The sequence below is a fragment of the Pan troglodytes genome, chromosome 15 (assembly GCF_028858775.2).
Source record: "Pan troglodytes isolate AG18354 chromosome 15, NHGRI_mPanTro3-v2.0_pri, whole genome shotgun sequence".
Classification (NCBI taxonomy): Eukaryota; Metazoa; Chordata; class Mammalia; order Primates; family Hominidae; genus Pan; species Pan troglodytes.
In genome coordinates, this window is record NC_072413.2 from 102,712,429 (window position 1) to 102,728,486 (window position 16,058).

Below are 16,058 nucleotides of genomic sequence, written 5' to 3' on the forward strand. Positions count from 1 at the left end.
TCATCCAGTGCTATTGGAAGACTCTGTTGGATGGAAGATATTGAAGGCACAGCCAAGGTGTGGAGGCTCTTGAGAAGACAAAAGGTGCTCAGCACACAGGTGGAGCTCTCTCCAGAGAGGTTTGCTCAACTCCTGCAGACAGGAAGAGCTGCCCTGTCCTACAGCCCTCTGCATGCGTGATGTCCAGGCATCTCCCACCTGCATCATTTCACCCCCTGACAGCAAGCACCTTGGGGTGGGGTTGTCAGATAAAATACAGAACTCCCAGGTCAATCTGAATTTCAGGTAAACAACAAATACATTTCAGTACAAGTGTGTCCCATGCAATATTTGAGACATGCTGGTGCCAAATATTGCATAGGACATTATATTAGCCCATTCTCACATTGCTATAAAGAACTACCTGAGGCCGGGCGCAGTGGCTCGCACCTGTAATCTCAGCACATTGGGAGGCCAAGGTGGGCGGACCAATTGAGGTCAGGAGTTCGAGACCAGCCTGACCGATATGATGAAACCCCATCTCTACTAAAAATACAAAAATTAGCCGGGCATGGTGGCAGATGCCTATAATCCCAGCTACTCAAGAGGCCATGACAGGAGAATCACTTGAACCCGGGAGGCAGAGGTTGCAGTGAATGAAGATCATGCCATTGCACTCCAGCCTGATCAACAAGAGCTAAACTCCATCTCAAAAAAAAAAAAAAGAACTACCTGAGACTGGGTAATTTATAAAGAAAAGAGGTTTAATTGGCTCATGGTTCTGCAGGCTGTACAAGAAGCACAGCTGGGGAGGACTCAGGAAACTTACAGTCACGGGGGAACAGGAGGAAGAGAGCAAAGGGGAGGTGCCATACACTTTTAAACAACCAGATCTCCTGAGAACTTACTATCAGGAGAATAGCAAGGGGGAAATCACGCCCATGATCCAGTCACCTCCCACCAGGCCCTTCCTCCAAGACTGCAGATTACAATTTGACATGAAATTTGAGCAAGGACACAAATCCAAACCATATCAGACATACTTATCCTAAAACTGTATTCATTGTTTATCTGAAATTCAAATTTACCTCTGTGCCCTGTATCTTTATTTAGTAAAGCTGCAACCCACTTGGGTGAGGCTGTGCCCTTGCTTACCTGGTACCACCACTGCCAATCCTGTGCCCAGAACACAGCAGACTTTCAATTAATGTTGAATGGATGTGGGGCAGGTGGATGGGGGATAGATGGATGGTGGGTGAATGGGTGGATGGATGGATGGTGGGTGGATGGGTGGATGGATGAATGGATAGATGGATGGGGTGGATGGATGGGTGGATAGGTGGTTAGATGGATGGATGGTGGTAGGTGAAGGGATGAATAGATGGATGGATGGACAGATGGATAATGGGGGTGGGTGGATTGGTGGGTGAATGGATGACGGATGGGTGGATCGGTGGATGAGTGAGTGGATGGATGGGTGGATGGATGGTGGGTGAATGGATGAATAGATGGATGGATGGACGTAGGGGGTTGGGTGGGTGGGTGGAAGAGTAGACAGATTGGTGGATAGATGGGTGGATGCCTAGATGGGTAGGTGAATGAATGGGATTTGGATTCAGTAAGAGGTTTTAACACTAAGCTGTCTTAAATGCCCAATGACAGGGCCAAGGTGGGAGTAAATGAAGTGCCAGCTGATGGGAAAACTCCCGGCTCTGACACCTCTCACCACCCCTGGGACTCTCCTGCTCAGATTCTGAATCTGTAAAACGGGAATGCTTAGTGGTGCTCCAGCAAGAGGAAGCTCCATGTGCTGCAACACAAGTTATATGCCCTGACATGGGTGCCTTGCTGGGGGTGGTGGGGGGTGATTCGCCTGCAGGCAGACATCAAAGCCCTGCCTGCCAAGATCCTTGACTTCCCAGCCCCAACCAGGCATCACTCAAAGGTGACCTCTCCACTCCCAGCACCAAGGAGTTGCCTTTGGACCCTGACCACCCTGATGGCCAAGGCTAGGCTGGCCAGCACCTCCCCAGCAGCCCTTCAGAGGCCTCCACAGCCCTGTGTCCAGTCTGACACAAGTGTGTCAGGTGGTCATGAGCACGGTGCCCTTCCAGCAAGGCCACCTCTTCCTGTGGGGAAGGGCCTCAGGTAGGCAGGCCGGAAGCACCTGCAGACCCCGCACTCAGAAACTGCCACCCCGCTTGTTGAACCTTGTGTTTTAGAAAGGGTCTTCCATTCACAGCATCTGCCTCTCCCCAGTCCTCCTCCCAGAGGCTGTTTAAGGGTGGGCATGGGACCCCCAGGGTTTTTCCCAGGTTTCCAGGGTTATTCCTAGGGATGGACTTCTTATAAACAATATTGCCCCTCCTCCCAGGGCCCCAGGGCAAGGAGCAGCGAGCCTGGACCTGCAGCCACTGTAGCCCCAGCCTGGGGGAGGGGACAGCACAATCAGGGTGAAGTGGAGTCAGAGGTGGGTGTTGTGGAGGGGGGAGCGGCGCGGGGACAGCTGTCCTGGCCCGGCTACCTTCCCTGCCCCCGTGACATCAGCCCATCAATTCCCTCCCTCTTTTGCCCTCACTAGGTCGGGTCTCTGGCCCTCGCAGCCACAAGGTTCCTGACTCCTGTGTCCTTGTGAAAGAGCCACACACAGCAGCAGGGGGACTGCCCCCGCCAGGACCAGCCCAGGATTCCTGCTGGATTCCGTGTGTCAGGACCACCCATTCTAGCAGAGGAGCAGGAAGCCCAGAGAGGCAAATCACGCGTCTAGGAAGCAAAGAGGGATCCCCGCCCCAGGGCCGCCTGAGGAGTGAGAGAGCTGAGGCTGGGGTCGCTGTTACTAGAGCTGAAACCTACAGACCTACCCAGCTCCCGTTTTCGCCGCTGGGGAGACCCAAGGGGAGATCAAGGGGCCTGGGGGGGGGGGCCTCCCACCTTGGACGTTGGTTGCCACATCTGCACGTGACGGGGAGAAACGTGTCATTCCAGGAGGACAGGAGGGCGGGGCAGCTGAGGGGGCATCCCCAGTACCCACCCCCGTCCTGTGGAGGCAGGAGGAGGGGCCGCACCTCTGGGTTTGAAAGGCAGCAGCCGCCTTCCAGAGGGAGCGCTGGCGGGACCTTACCGCACCCCCTTCAGAGTGGCCCCCTCCCCCCATTGCTGCCCTGGACTCTGCGGCCAGCAAGTTGGAGGTTCCTAGGGCTATGGGGGACAGGAGGCTGTGGCTGGCTGAGGACTTTGTGTCAATGTTCCCACTGCCTCTGGGGACTGGGGACAGCCAGGCCACACGCGGGGGCAGTGGGACTTAGCACCTGAGCCCGCTGAGCTCCTGAAAGCCCTGGAGGTTCTTGGTTCCCCGAGGTGGGGCAGGGAGGAGGGAGTCCCTGGTGTGGCCTGGTTCTGCTGGGCGGAACACTGAACACTCCCTTCCCTGACGAAGAGGCGAGAGCTGCTTCGGGAAGAACCACCTGCCCTCACCCCACTCGGTCTGGGACAGGCAGGGCACTGGCCTGCCGGGAGCCCCCACCCCTGTGCCTGCAGCGCTGCTCTGCGCCCTGCTCCCTTACTCCACCTCCTTCCACCTCCTCCCCTTCCTCCTCCTCGCAAGGAGGAGGCAGATGGTGGTGGAAACTCTGCTTCCTTCATTTTCCGGAGCGTGACTCAGCACCGCAGCTGCCGCCTCGGCCCCCACGCAGCAGCGCGAAGCCTGCCCTCCCCTACAGCGGAGCCCGGGGACTCCCCAGAACACCCCTCCCGCAACTCATCTGGAGAACGCAGGGCTGCGGGCTGCCGAGCCCACCTTCCCGGAGCCCCCAGCCCAGCGGACCCCTCCTAGGCAGCTAATTTCCCGCCCACCCGGCGACGGCAGAGGGCGTGTGCCGGGGCGGAGTGCGGGCAGGTGGGCGGGGCTGCAGCCCCAGATCTCAGGGACACACAGAGGCGACCACGAGGCTTCTTAGCTTCTGGGTGGCCGCCCTGCCCAGGAGACTGGGCTGAGCGAAGGGGAGGGGAAGGCCTAGGAGGGACCCCAAGAAAGGACCCATCAGAAAACACAGTGAAGTAGGAAAATAAGAGAAATTTCCAGAAGCAAGAGGCTTGGCTCATGCGGAATGCCGCAGAGCCAGGCCTCAACCCACCGGAGAATCTCTGAGAACACTGACTGCAGCCCACCAAGGTGGCCCCGGGTCCTGCTCTGAGCTCCCGCAGCGCACCACGGTGGCCCCGGGTCCTGCTCTGAGCTCCCGCAGCGCACCACGGTGGCCCCGGGTCCTGCTCTGAGCTCCTGCAGCCCACCAAGGTGGCCCCGGGTCCTGCTCTGAGCTCCTGTCTGCCCTTCTCCTCCCTACATCAGAGCCTCCCCTGGGAGCCCCAGAGATCCTCTCAGCTCCTTCTCGGGACAAAGGAACCTTCACTGCTGAGAGCCCCTGGTGGCTCCTCCCACTCCCCCACTCGGCTCCCTCTCTCCTCCTCACTCCCTTTGTGGTGGGCTTGGCCCAGGAGAGTCCCGGCACCCCCAGCTGCTGTAAGCCCCTGGGGGTGGCCAGCTGGGGTGGGCTCCCCACTCCTGCCTGGCCGTAACCAGGGAGCCGTGCCTCGGGATGTGGGCACACACTCGTGCACACGCACACCGTCTCAGCAACTGGGCTCTCCTGAGAGTCCCCTTCCCAACCCGCAAAACAAGACCTGCCAGCTCCCCCACCCCTTCCTCCCCCTTCTATCCCCCTCCCCATAGCCCTAGGTACAGCTGCAGAAACTGAGGCTCAAAGGGGTCAAGTCCCTTCACTCCATGTGGCAGAGCTGGGGTGGTCAGAGACCCCAGACCCCAGCTGAAGCCTCCTGCCCTGACATGGGAAGCCCCTCCTGTGGGGCCTGAGCAGGTGCCCAGGACCAATGGGCCAGCCCAGGTGAGAGGCTTCCTGCCAGGAGGCCCTGAGGGTGACCTGGCCAGGGACACCAGTGCTCACAGGTCCGGGTGGGTCCCAGCCCCCTCTGTTTGCTGGCAGTGGCCCCTCTACTCTCCCCCAGGACTCCCGACAGCTCTGCAGAGAGGCCTCGTCCCCACCCAGCTGGGCAGACTCCGACCTTGCCACCGGGTGCCTTCCCATTCTCCTGGCTGCCAGCCACTCCCCTCTTGCAGCCTCAGTTTCTGCATCTGTAGGTTGGGAGTAATGAGATTCCCCAGCCGGCCCGCTGGGAAGGCTGGGCATCCTGGGGGAGGGAGGGGGAAGGGAATGCCAGGAGCTGGGTGAAGCCAGGTCAGGGAGGCACAGGCCCAGCCCCAGCCGCAGCAGCCACTCTGTGGGCCCCAGCGAGCCCCGGGCCCTGGGCCTGTCCATCTGTAAGCAGGGTGATGGCACTGCCGGGCGAAGTGGCTGAGGGTGGGCCCAGCCCAGCTGCCCTCCCTAGGCACTCATCAGGCCCAGCGCTGGGGCAGGGCACCCAGCCCACACCACATGGATGGGGACGAACCTCCAGCTGGGCTGCCCCGACAGGGACAGAGGCAAACAGGGCTCCCAGGATTCCGGGGCCAGCACAGCTCTGTGGCTACCATAGTGTCAGCTCCAGGCCCCAGAAAGGACTGCAGGGGACCAGGCTGCTCCTGGGGGACCCCAGATGTCCTGGCTCTTCTCTAGGGGATCTTGGGCTGAACAGGGGACTGAGGCCCCAGAGGAAGGCAACACAGGGTCAAGACGGATCCCTGAGGGTCCCCAGTCATGTGTAAATTACCTCTGCCCTCTGCAAAGTGTGAATGCTGATTCCTCGGCCTCTGCCCAAACATATGCACTCTCTCAGGTTCACGCTCACACATCCCCTTACCATTCGGCAGACCCCACCGGCTCTGCCCCAGCTCAACCCCTCCGCCTGGCCCTACCATCCTCTGCCCCTCACCAAGGGGGACCCTCCAATCCAATCCCATAAATCAGGGTCCCCGAGCTGCACTCAAAGCCTCCGTCACCTTTCCTTGCTTGTGGAACAAACCCACCCTCCTTCTGACTCTCACCCCTCCCACCTCAGTGTGTGCAGAGGAGCCTTCCCTGCACACAGCTGAAGTGGCCCTGTGGCCCCTACCCTGGACTTTGGCCAGGCCATTGACCAGGCTGCTGCCTCCACCCATGCCTTGGCATCTGGGTCATTTTTTATTGATGGTAGCTTGGCCCGACTTGGAGGCTTCACACACACCTCCCGTCCAGCAGCCCTAGGAGGTGGGACTGTTATCACCACCCCCATCTCAGCAGGCAGCAGAGCCAGGACTCAGACCGGCCCAGCCACAGCACCCTCCCACTGTACCACCGGACTGCGCTATTCACAGGGCCACTCCCGACCTCTGGGGAGTCCCTCCAGGTAGGCCAGGCCAGGCCTGTGCTCTGTAATGCAGTCCACGCAGGGCTCCCTGCTGCCCAGGGCAGGGCGGCGGTCCGACAGCTCCCACCCCTCAGGGCCCGTGCACCCGCAATGCCCAACCTGCCCAGCCCACCCAGCCCAGCCACCGTCAGAGGGAGGATGGCGATGACTCAGGCCTTGAGTCAGCAGCATCGGATGAGGATGTAGCCAACCCTCTGCCAGCATAAGGGAGCCCCAGACAGCCCCGAGCTCTGCTAGCTGGGCTTGTGGGGACCCCTGGCTGGAACCGAACCAGGCTCATCAGCGCTCAGGAGCCCGGGAGCCACCTCCCCGGGAAAATTCACACACACACACACACACGCACACGCGTGCACACAGAGGAGGCCTGCCATCAGGGTGGGTGGGGCTGGACTAACACCAGCCCAGGGAAGAGAAGCCAGAGATGGTGGGGCGCGGTGGGCAGTGAGGCAGGGTCTCGGCTGGAGGGGCTCACTCTGACTGTGGAGCACCCACGTGCCTCCTAAACAGAAACTCCACACAGGCCAAGGAAACAGAGCTACCAGCTGACTCACTCTCCCGGCAAACACCAGCTCCTCCCCGAGCCAGGCCCTGGAGGAGAAGTCGACATCACGAGCTGCCATCTGGGGGGTGGCACCAGGCTGTGAAGGATCCACAGACTGGCATATGCAGGAGGAAATGGGGCGGGCGAGGAGTAAGGACCCCAAAAAGCAGGGGCAGGGAAGGGCCCTCCCAGCGCCCCACTGTAACAGGGGTCTCATCAATGCCCCGTGCTCACTGAATAAAGCACTGCCAGCGAAAGGTGAAAAGAGGAACAAAGAACACTCTCCTGGACGCCACCCACAGAAAGCCACGTGCAGGCTTGGCCCTCACCTTGGGGACCTTGGACACGGAGCTGGTTATGTCACATCTGGCTCTCAGAGCTGGGGCAGCGTCTAGGAGGCCTGATGTAGAAGGCACTCGGCTAAGCCCTAGTTACCGGCACACGGGCACCAGCGCCCCCTCTCAGCAAACTCCACGTCTTAGGAAATTAGGACTGGATTTCCACTTCATTTTGAAAATATGGCCAAGGTAAGAGATCAGGAACGACAAGGCCAAGCTGGGGTAGCCGAGAAATCGGAGCAGACACGGGGGCGGAGAGGTGGCTGCAAGCGTCTGAGTGCAGGAGGCAGAGGCCCCAGAGGCCCCGGAGGGCAGCACGCTGGTGCAGAGCCAGGACAGCCTGGGGTTCACTCACTGGAGAGGCAGGGTGGGCGGGGCAGGTGAGGATGGGGGCTGGAGCCCATGACATCCCCTTGGTTGCTGAGCATGGCTGACCCCTGGCCACAGCCGGCCTGGACGTTGAAGTCTAACTGGGGAGCCAGGCAGGGAGCCAGGCAGGAAACGGGATGCGAGTGGAGATTCCAGGCTGAGGCGCTGTGGGAAGGAGGGGAGCTGTCACTCTCCCAAGGCGGGAAGTGGGAGGGGCTGGGAGTCTCCAGGGAGGGGAGGAGGGCCTGGAGGAGTTCCCTGGGGTGGGGGTCCCAGAAGAGCCAGCAGCCTGCGCAGCGGCATGGGAAAGACCCCAGTGCCTGGCGAGGAATTGGCACAGCCAGTGTATGTGGAGTCAGATAGGTGTTTGGGGTTTGGGGCTATTTTTAACCCGTAAGTCTCCCTGCTATTCTACAGGAGAAAGGGAACGCTGTGCCGGGCGCTCAGGAAGATGCAGGCAGGAGGCAGCAGTGTGGGGAAGGACAGTGAGGGCCTAGGGGCTGGGTCAGAGCCTTGCCCAAGGGGCTTTAGCGGGGAAGTGCTGGCCTTCCCACCTCTCCTCTGGAATCTGTCACCTCCCATCCTGGAAGAGCTCGGGAGCAAATGGATTCCTTTCCATGAAAAAATCATAGTGCCTGGGGCTAAGCAAAGCCAAGACTGGCAGATAAGGTGCCCCAGATGAGCAGGCAGCTGCCTGCAGTGGGGCGCGGGGCAGGGCCAGGAGGCGGGAGGGCGGCAGGGAGCAGGGACAGCCATCCGGCCTTTGGGATGGGCAGCACCCCTGGAGGCGTGGGGAAGGCAGAGCGGGCTGCCTGGCCTGCAGGCCAGGTGAGGGGAGAACGCAGGCCAGAATCCAGTCATAACCTGGCTGCAGGTCCCATCCAGTTGGGAAGAAAGAGTCTGATACACTTCCAAGCTAGCAGTGAAACTAGGAGGTTCTGTAAGAACTGGGGAATTATTTACCCTAACTCAGGAATGCTCACCGTGAAACCAAGCCCTCACCTAGGGGAAGGGCCACCCCAGCAGTGGCCACTCCTAAAATCCTCACCTCCCCCCCGAAGTCTAGTCTCCAGGATGGAAGAAAGTCAGCCAACCCTAGGATTATCACGTCTGGGTTGAACTGAGGGGTCTTCTGTGCATGCAGCCTGCGCTAGTGGCTGGGGCCTCCGCAATGTTGGGTGTGCCTGGGATAGCTCAGAGTAACACGGCTAGACGGCACTCAGGGTTGGAAGGGGAGCCAGGCTCCTCTGGCTCTGAGCTCAAGCGGTCCACCCTCCTGAGCCTCCCAAAGTGCTGGGATTACAGGCATGAGCCACTGCTACCTTAATAAACTAAGTGTTAATGTTGAAAACCCAAGGAGCAGCAAAGGTCCTCAAAGACACAGAGACCTGGGGGAGGGGCCTGCGGGTGGCTGCAATGGGGGAGGGGAGAGGTGGAGGGGAGGAGGGGCCCTGGGGAGGCAGCACAAACTGGTTTGTAGAGTGACCCCTCCGTGGCTTCCTGGTGACCCTTCCAGAATAAATCCCAAGCCCGCATCCTCCTACATGCCTCAGCCTGGGGCTGCCACTCCCTGCCTCCCACCATCCACTCTAAGAGCCTGGCTCCCCTGGAAGGGTGCTGCCCTTCCCTGGGCCTCAGCGTGCCCTGTAAAGTGGGGGTCCCGGTGCCCACTGCACACGGCAGGGAGGATGGAAGGAGACCCGGTGTGCTGAGCACTGGCACTTGCAGCTGGCACCTGGACATCTATGGAATGTGCTTCCGTGGTTGTCATTGCTGTTACAGATCCATCCACGTGTGGCTGACTCAGAGCTGTGACATTAAGGGAAAATAAAGGAAATGATTGAGCTGCCTTTTCAGACAACACTGGAATTTTTGAAGAACCCGAGAATCAGTATATTGAAAGGTCTGCGCCATGGAGTCGCTGCTTGTGAAGCCCGTGTGCATCCGAAGTGCTGACAAGGACGATGGAAAGACGCTTCATTCATGAGCTCCTTTAAAATGCCAGACAGGCCCCTCGACAGGGATGGGGAGAATTCAGCAAATGAATAAGATTGGCAACATAAACCCAAACGTTTGGGGAAAAAACTGATTTTATTATTTTTATTTTACTTTATTTTATTTTTTGAGACAGGGTATCGCTCTGTCACCCAGGCTAGAGTGCAGTGGCTTGATCTTGGCTCATTGCACCCCTGGCTTCCCAGGTTCAAGCGATCCTCATGCCTCAGCCTCCCAAGTAGCTAGGACTACAGACACACGCCATGACACCTGGTTAATTTTCGTATTTTTTATAAGACAGGGTTTCCCCATGTTGGCCAGGCTGGTCTTGAACCCCTGGGCTCAAGCGGTCCGCCCTCCTCAGCCTCCCAAAGTGCTGGGATTACAGGCGTGAGCCACTGTGCCTGGCAAAAATGAGACTTTCAATGTGCTACTTTAATAAACTAAGTATTAATGTTGAAAACCCAAGGAGCAGCAAAGGTCCTCAAAGACACAGAGACCTGGGGGAGGGGTCTGCGGGTGGCTGCAATGGGGGAGGGGAGAGGTGGAGGGGAGGAGGGGCCCTGGGGAGGCAGCACAAACTGGTTTGTAGAGTGACCCCTCCGTGGCTTCCTGGTGACCCTTCCAGAATAAATCCCAAGCCCGCATCCTCCTACATGCCTCAGCCTGGGGCTGCCACTCCCTGCCTCCCACCGTCCACTCCAAGAGCCTGGCTCCCCTGGGTGCCTGGGTCCCCCACTAGGGGTGTCAAAGCAGAAGGCTGGCATCACTGACCAGCACACCTGAAGGCCCTGGAGCCGTGGGGCAGGGAGGGAGGTGTTCAGGGAAAGATGGGAGGGTGGAAGGGAGAGTGAAGGAGAAGGGAGAAGGCCCGCAGGGGAGGGCAGACAGTCGCAGTGGTGTCCTCATTCCAGTCACCATTCCATTCATAAATACTTCCGAAACCCGCCCCCCTCCCCACCACACACACACAGACACACACACACACACAAATTACCTCCGGAGACTTTGGAGACCTACAAAGTCTTGGCACTACATCTCTTCAAAACACAGTCCAGTGGCCAAAAATCACCTGCAAGACATTCTAGACTTTATTTCCTTCCCTTCAAGATCATCAGGCAAGATCCAATTCATCAGCCTACAGGGCCTGCCCTGAGCCCTCTCCCCCTCTCCCCTTCTCTGCCACCCCATCCCTGCCTCTTCTGAGTCTGCAGGGTTCAAGGCCAGAAGCAGAGCAAGTCAGAACACAGCTACACGCAGGCAGACTATGGGTTGGGGTGTGGGTGGGTCTCAGGCACTTCCCTGCTCTCAAAGGAGCACCTCCAGGGAGCCCATCTGGTGCTCCCTCCAGCTCCTCAAATTCCCAACACCAGGGTTGCAAGGCCCAGTGTCTTCTCACCTCGTTAGCTGGAGAACCCCTTCTTTAAGCAAAAGATGGCACGGACCCCCGACATAAGACAGTTCAAAGCTGAGCGGCTCTCCCCATCGTGCAAGTAACCTGCGTGCCGCCACAGGAAACAGCACGCATCCCATCTGGACTCCCACCAGACAACTGAGGCAACTGAGAAGGAGGCTGGGGAGGGGAGGGACAGCTCGAGGGCTCACTGGAGGTCAGCAGGGAGGTGGACTGCATCTCCCGAGGGCCAGCACTGGCTTAGCCTGCTCAGCGAGGTGCCCGAAGGAGGCCCACCAGCTCTGCCAGCACCCGGCCTCTGCACCTCAGCTTTCAGCGGATAGGTTTGTGCAACAAAATATTTCATAGAAATCAAGAAACATGAGTGAACGATGCACACCACCGCGTGGATGAGTCTCAGAGACTGTGGAGCGAAAGAAGCCAGACACAAAGGTTGACATTTACACGCAATCCTAGAATGACGGATCTATGGTGGCAGAGAGGAGAAAAGCAGTTAGCTTTGGCAGGTGCCCATGGAGGGGGCCATGCAATGGAACTTTCTGGGCCCTGGAGGTGTTGCAGAGTTTGCTATGGGTGGTGGTAGTTACGTGGCTTTCTATGAATGTAAAAACTCTTGGTGTGGTAGACCCAAGCTCTGGGCACCTCATGCATGCCATGCAGCAGCTCGATCTGTGACAGCGAGTCCTGTGTTCCATGATATGGCTACAAACACTTGACACAGTGAATGCCGAACCTCTGCTCCTAAGGGAAATAGAGGGCCGGTTCCTACGAGCCTCTGCTCCAGCCTTTTCAGCAACCAATCAGTACACAATAGAGTTATTTATGTGTTTCTGTTAATATATGTCACTAAACTCCCGGCCAAGAGCACTACAACTCATGCCTGTACAGAGCCTGTCCAACACATGTATTTTCTCCATAGGACACATCACCTCAGAAGCAAGTATTGATCTTATTTTATCTCATTTTCAAGAGATGCAGACTGTTCTTAAGCAAGTACTGGTTTTAGGTTTACAAACACATTTTAGCGAGTAGGCAAATTTGCAAGTACAGAATCTGTAAATAATGAGATTCTACTGTATGTGTGTGCAATATTCAAATGAAGAGGACAGAGCTTCCTGCCTGACACAAGCCCCTGACTGACTGCCCCACCCACCGTCCCTTCTAAGAGCAGCAGCCTGGTCCCAGCTCTTGCCTTCCCTCCTCAGACCAGGGATAAGCCCTGACCAATGTCTACCTCCTGCAGCCAGACACAGACAGGCTGACTCAGGTGCTCTTGGAGTTTGAACTGAGAAATGCAAGAGAAGCTTGCAAAATGCTGAGAGGCTCCACAAGGGGCTGCTGAAGCCCCAGCAGGCAAAGCTGCCAGCTACAGAGCAAAAAGCCAAGGGAGGGGCAGGGATGTGGGAGGAAGGACCTGCCTGGAGGTGACTGGGGGCGGTTGTGTCCTTGTCAGCAAGCATAGAGCAGAACAGCTGCCCAAGGTGCCACAGCTGGAAGGGTGAGTGGGTGGATGGGTGGATGAAAGGGTGGGTGGGTGGGTGGATGGGTGGATGAATGGGTGGGTAGGTGGGGGGATGGGTGGATGAGTGGATGATGGCTGGGTAGGTGGATGGGTGGATGAGTAGGTAGATGGATGTGTTGGTGGATAGGTGGGTGGGTGGATGGATGAATGGATGGGCAGATGGATGGATAAGGGTGGGTGGATAGGTGGATGAATGGGTGGGTAGGTGGGTGGATGGGTGGATGAGTGCATGATGGGTGGGTAGGCCGATGGGTAAGTGGATGGTGGGTGGATGGATGGATGGGTGGGTGGACGGATGAATGAATGGGCAGATGAATGGATGAGGGTGGGTGGATGAGTGGATGAATGGGTGGGTAGGTGGGGGGATGGGTGCATGAGTGGATGATGGGTGGGTAGGTGGATGGATGGATGGGTAGGTGGATGGATAGGTGGGTGGGTAGGTGGGTGGGTGGATGGACAAATAGATGGGCAGATGGATGGATGAGGGTGGGTGGATCAATCGGTGGGTAGGTGGTTAGATGGGTGGATGAGTGGATGATGGGTAGGTGGATGGGTAGATGGATGAAGGGATGGGCAGATGGATGGATGAGTGGATGATAGGTGGGTGGGTGGATGGGTGGATGGGTAGGTGGATGGATGTGTGAGTGGATAGGTGCGTGGGTGGATAGATGAATGGATGGGCAGATGGATGGATAAGGGTGGGTGGATGAATGGGTGGGTAGGTGGGTGGATGGGTGGATGAGTGGATTAAGGGTGAGTAGGTGGATGGGTAGGTGTATGGATAAGTGGATGGACAGATGGGTGGGTGGATGGATGAATGGATAGGCAGATGGATGGATGAGGGTGGGTGGGTGAATGGGTGGGTAGGTGGGTGAACGGACGGATGAAGTGTGGGTGTGTGTGGGAATGGATGGATGAATGGGTGAATGGGTACATAGGTGGGCAAGGTGGGTGGACACGGGTGAGCAGGCGTGTTTTCACTTACTTCATTCTGTAACAATGTCAGAGATCATCTCAGGGCACCACAGTAGGATGCAAAATAAAATCTCAAAAGGGGAAAAAAGATAAAAAGCATTCTGGGTGCTGAACTGATGAAGGAAATGAACCCATGGCCAGGCTGCTGCTCAGGTGGACCCCAGGAAGCCCTTCTGGGCCTGCAAGTGGCCGCCTGCTGCATGCAGGGCTGTCCTGACTGCACGGCGGCGCCAACATCAGGCTGGGAGGATTTCTCTCAGAACGCCCACGCCTGCCTGCCTGTTTCTAGCAGAACTCAAGCTGTCGGTGCCAAGGCCTGCTCTCCCCTCATCCCAATCTTCCAGCAAGAGGCAGAGGCAAGCTCTCCACAGGCCTACAGTGGCAGGGCCACTCTTGCACTCTGTGCCAGTGGCCAGGAACATGTGGCTCCGCCTGGGTGTGTCACAGTACCAGCCTGTACCTGCACGACCCTGTTCTCAGGCATCTGGGTACCTGCAGCTGGGGGCCAACACTTGTGTACCAGGCTCCGAGGAAGGACCGACACCCAGGAGGTGAGGCTCCAGGCAGGCCATGGCTTCCAGGAAGCAGCTCCGGAAGCCGCAGGCAGTGGCTGCAGGTGGTGTGTTTCTGAGGCCAAATCGGTCCTCTCTTCAACCCCAGGGCCAGGAAGCAAGCTCAGAATAGGGCCGGGATGGAGTCTGGGAGCGCTGGAGGTACAGAGGGTTGAGGGTGAGCCACTGAAGGAGAAGAGGAGGGGGCCTCTGTATGTCTCAGAAAATCAGTGCTCAAGCCGGGTTGAACCCTGCTGCCCCGGGCATGGTGGGTTCAAGCCTGACGGAAAACCCCCTTTCAGTGTCCACATTTCCACCCTCCCAGACCTCTGACCTCGGCCTCCACTCCACACACACACACACACACACACACACACACACACAGACACACTTAATCAGGGCCCAAAGCCCTCCTCTGCACTCCCTGCCGACCCCAGGGACTTCTCCAACCTCTCTCCAACTAAATCACATTCACCCCACCTTCTTCACCCTGCTCCGGCCTGTGCTGGCCTCTCTGGACCAGGTGTGCAGCTCGGAAGCATGACTGGGAGCAAGGGAGACAGCCCCAGGCAGGAGCGGCCCTGGGGGCGCTGGGCCTCCCTCCCCCATCAGAGCAGGAAAGGTGGACCCCTCGCCCACACCTGACCTCCTGCTGCAGCCTCTGAGTGAGGCTCAGGACTCTGACTTTCCCCCAGGCAGGTGGACAGGGGAGGGGGCTGCAGGTCAAAGCTCACTCCCCACCCACCTCCTCACATTCCTCCATTCACTGGATCAACAAACACACCCACTGGCCCGCACCGCTGCCAGGCATCAGCTCCCAACGCAGATGAGTCAGCCCCGCCCGTGCCCTCCACCCCACCCTCAGGTGGTACCAGGGCAGGCACCAATGCTCGGGTCCAGGAGTGCACCAGGAGACCCAAAGCCCAGCTTGAGGGAGGGCAGGAAGGCCTCCTGCTCTGGAAGGGGCCCTGGAGCCCGGTGTGGAGGGCCGGAGGCCGGCCTTCCAGGTGCATTCCAAGAATTGCAGAGTGCCTGTCTAGGAGCAGCCGCCGCCCAGGTTGGAGGGTGTCCAGTGAGCGCCTGCCTTGGCTGGCTCCTCAGGCACACCCGGGGCTGTTGCCTGCAGCTGCTCCTGCACTGGGGCTGAGCCAGCAAACTTCCGGGGCTGGGGCTGCTGGGCAGGGCAAGGTCCGCACAGGGAGCAGACAGACGCAGCCTGCGATTCGGCGCTTATCCCCACCGGAGCGGAGGCACACCAAAGCCAAAGGACACGCAGTTGGCCTCAAAGCAGAAGCTGCATCGGGGCTGGGAAGCCATTCAGGAGCCCTTTTCTCTCCCCTCGCCCTCACCCTGAGCCCTGGCCGCCACGGCCCACACGGCAGGCCCTCCGGAGAGAGATGTCAGGACTCCCAGTGGAGACACTTTATCCGCATGTTCTTGACCCTCATACAGCCCTTACGGGTACTTATTCTATTTTACAGATGGGGAAACTGAGGCTCCACAGAGTCATATCCGAGCCTGAGGCCGGTTCTCAGGGCAGGGGTTGTGTCTGCTCTGTCACACGTCACACGGGGGCTCCCCCAGGCCTGCCTTCCTCTGCCCTCCCTCTAGCTGCCAGTGGCCCCCAAACCCCAGGCCTGGTGCGCTGCTTCCTGCAGCTCTGACTGAGGGTCAGACGTCAGAAGGGACTTCCAGAGCTGGGGTCTGGCTCTCATCCAACCAGGCTGGCTTTCAGAGCCGACTATGGGCACGCCCCATGCTGGTCAATGCCGGCGGTGGGGGGATGGGTGCCCCCCTCAATCTAGGAGACAGATGAGGCCGGACAGCAGAGGGGTGGCAGAGAAAACCCACCCCATTGCGACACCTCCGCGGCCCTCATGCAGCTGCCTCCACCAACCGGCGAAGTGCGGCTGCCCAAGACCGCCGAGACCCCATCAAGGGTGGAAGGGGGTCAGGCAGGGCTGCGGAGAGGAGGCCACGTGGGTGGCCTGGTTGATGGGTAGGCTCTCTCTCC

General features: G+C 58.7%; 1 long non-coding RNA gene across 1 annotated transcript; it reads left to right on the forward strand.

Moving 5' to 3' along the window:
- The first annotated feature begins 6,935 nt into the window (after positions 1-6,935).
- On the forward strand, positions 6,936-10,050 carry LOC104002188 (uncharacterized). Its single transcript, XR_674293.5, has 2 exons — positions 6,936-7,407; positions 9,370-10,050. It is a non-coding gene; the product is annotated as an uncharacterized LOC104002188 (long non-coding RNA).
- The last annotated feature ends 6,008 nt before the right edge of the window (positions 10,051-16,058 follow it).